Consider the following 3,163-nt stretch of genomic DNA (forward strand, 5'->3'; position numbering starts at 1 on the left):
ACTGAAGCCTCCCGAAACTGAACTTTCACCGAAGAGTGCAAGTCTATACCCTAAAAATGGAAGTACAATATATATGTATGGTATATACAATAAATCTGCATCAAGTTTTGAAACATGATATCCAAACAACGATATCAAAGTCATATTGGCCAATGAATTGATGTTTCAATATTCATATTCATATTCATATTCATATGAATTTTCGATCAAAATATCAAAATATATCTAAAGAAGAAGATGCATGTTGATAAGTACAGGTTTGAGAAAGCGAAATAACATTAATTTGATTTATAACTCTTTCAAATGCTATTATTGGATATTATTAATCGAATAAAAAAAAGTAACTCCTCCGCTTCAGGCCGGATTTGAACCAGCACCCTATATATAACTGTCTCCTTAACCCTAACTACAGTCCACCACGCTACAAACTGATCTACCAGAGGATGCTGCTGGAGGAATTTTGCAGCAAATTGATTTCCAGTAATATCAAAATATCAAAAACATACCTAAAGAAGAAGATACATGTTGATAATTACAGGTTTGAAAAAAACAGAAATACATTAATTTGTTTTATAACTGTTTCAAATATTATAATTGGATTTCATTAATCGAATATGTAAAAAGATAACTCCTCCGGGCCGGATTTGAACCAGCGACCTATGGATAACTGCTTTTCTTTCCACCTACAGTCCACCGCTCTACCAACTGAGCTACCAGAGGAACACGCGTGAAGCGCTTTGCTAAGAATTAGTTCAGGTCACTAAACTTTCTCTTTCGTACATACATATACAAGATGGAAGAACAAGGTCAGTTAGCTGATCACATGAGTTAAATGTTGGCACAGAAACAACTATTAAAAAAACGACACAATCCATTCAACAAAGTACTGCTGTATTATTTATCACTGAAAAGGAACGGCTTAGATTATAATTTATATGTTTAAAATTAAAATGAAAAACATTTTCTCGGCAAGGAAAGGCGCATAGGTCTATCCCTATAACTACCTAGGTAATGATCAATGGCGGTAAAAATTCTCTCCCCCATTATTAATAAACAAGCCCTATAAGGGAATCGAGTTTCACACCTTGAGCTTCCACCCCTTCTTGCGGACCTTGAGATCTGCTGGACCGTTATTAACGCCACTACATCCGATACAAAATGCCAGCTGATACGAGTGGAAAGTCTTAGGGTAGGTTCTTAGACAGCAGAGATGTCAGTTTATCATTCTTTCGAATATTTAACGAAATGAAAATAACAATCAGCTTCTTTGGAAGAGATTACGTTACATATCTCTCTTTTAACACCTTATATACAAAGTAAAAAAAAAAGGGGGAGAGCTTTTATCTTCAATTCTTAAGACAAAGATTGTCTTTTAAATGATAGCTAACATATTATGCAGGAAGATACTATGCTTTATTTAGCGTATAACTAAAATAATTAAGAAACGGTTAGACTTCCTACAAGATTTCAGGAATAACAACTCTATTAAATGTGTAATACTTTTGGTAAGGTGGCATTATACATATCAAACGTAGATTTTATAAATCCTTTACCTAATTTTACAATTCAGTATAATAGTGTGTGAAACGAGTTACATGCATAGAATTGTCACGGCGTACGACCGACACTGCGTAGGGTCCTATCTCCATGCCACTGCAAGTAAGCATAAATTCATCACTATCCAATGAGAGGACTCGCATGTCTTCTACTCTGCAAGGTAATCGAAGTACGGTTCCTACAAACAATACTTAAGGAGAATAACTATAAAAACGATCGTCGGATAATAAGAATAAATAAGCACGATGTTAATAGTATAAAGTTAATACTCACCTCAGAAATACAATCACCTTATTATAAACATATGAAAAGTATGATGCATTATTATTATTATTATTATTATTATTATTATTATTATTATTATTATTATTATTATTATTATTATTTTGAGTGAAACGAAATTTGAAGTGTCTCCTCTGGCAAAATTGTCGTGGAAAAGCTGCCCCGGAGTCCCGTGAAGGGATGAGAGAACGGAGAGATGTCGGCCACGGCCTACGTTGAAGGTGAAAGTGCATGGAGTGTCTGAGAAAAAAACCTAGACAACCTGTCAGGTTGATCGTCTGCTAGGACCTTCTCGAAAACTACGCATGATAACTTATCTTCATTATGTCATTTTGTTTATCTCAGTGTGATATATGTCTTATCTCTGAACAATATCACGGTAAAACAAAAATTAAATATTAGGAGTACATCGTACTTTTGGACTACATCTCATTAACCATGGAAAGACGATGATAATGAGAAATGAGTGGAATGGTGGAATGAAGAAAGTGGGAGGAAACAGGAGAACCCCGAGAAAACCCACGAGCACGGTGTTTGTCCACCACAAAGTCCACACGGCGCGAGCTGGGATCAAACCAGGGACCCCAAGCACCGGAGGTGAACTCTCTACCACAGAGCCACCGCGCCCCCCATATGGAAAGATTGAGAAGTGTAAACTTTTCGATATAAGTTTCAGCTTAACTTGCATCATACATTCTTAGGATTACAAAAAGGAAAGTTGTTCGTTTGCATTTGAAAAAAATATTAGGATTACAAAAAGGAAAATAGTTTTCCAAAATCCGGAATTTCTCCGAATTCCGGAATTTTTCCGATTTTACCTTCCGGATTCCGGAAAGTAAAAGTTCCGGAATTGGCCATCCCTAGTTAAAAGGGGCATTTAAACCACTGGTGAATGTTCGATCCTCTCCTATTGGCAATCGGACCCGAGACCCTATGTACCAAAGACAAACACTCTAGCCACTAGAGAACCGCGGTGATAGAGCTTTCAGTTCTGGTGGAAGGTCACCTGGTTCGACCCCAGATCGTGCCAAGTGAACTTTGTGGTGGACAAATACCGCGGGTGTGGGTTTAGCTCAGGGTTCTCCCGTTTCCTCCCACTGCATAATTTCATTCATTTCTCATCATCACCGTCTCCTTTAGCCTAACCGGCGTAACCATGGAACTAAAACTAAAAGGTTTCATTTCATTTCATTTCTAGCCACTAAACTAGGGAGAAAGACTGAACCACTACTTGTGTTTGTCTCCAAAATACGCGTCCCGACTGGGTTTCGAATCGAGGACCACGTTCATAGTACGCTCGTTAACTGCTTGGCAATGTGTAATA

General features: G+C 37.3%; 1 non-coding gene across 1 annotated transcript; it reads right to left on the reverse strand.

Moving 5' to 3' along the window:
* Window positions 1-629: 629 nt before the first annotated feature.
* TRNAY-GUA (transfer RNA tyrosine (anticodon GUA)) lies at window positions 630-720 on the reverse strand. The gene is given in 2 exon segments: window positions 630-665; window positions 684-720. It is a non-coding gene; the product is annotated as a tRNA-Tyr (tRNA).
* Between the last annotated feature and the right edge of the window lie 2,443 nt (window positions 721-3,163).

Source organism: Thermobia domestica, chromosome 9 (assembly GCF_964235325.1).
Source record: "Thermobia domestica chromosome 9, izTheDome1.hap1.1, whole genome shotgun sequence".
Classification (NCBI taxonomy): domain Eukaryota; kingdom Metazoa; phylum Arthropoda; class Insecta; order Zygentoma; family Lepismatidae; genus Thermobia; species Thermobia domestica.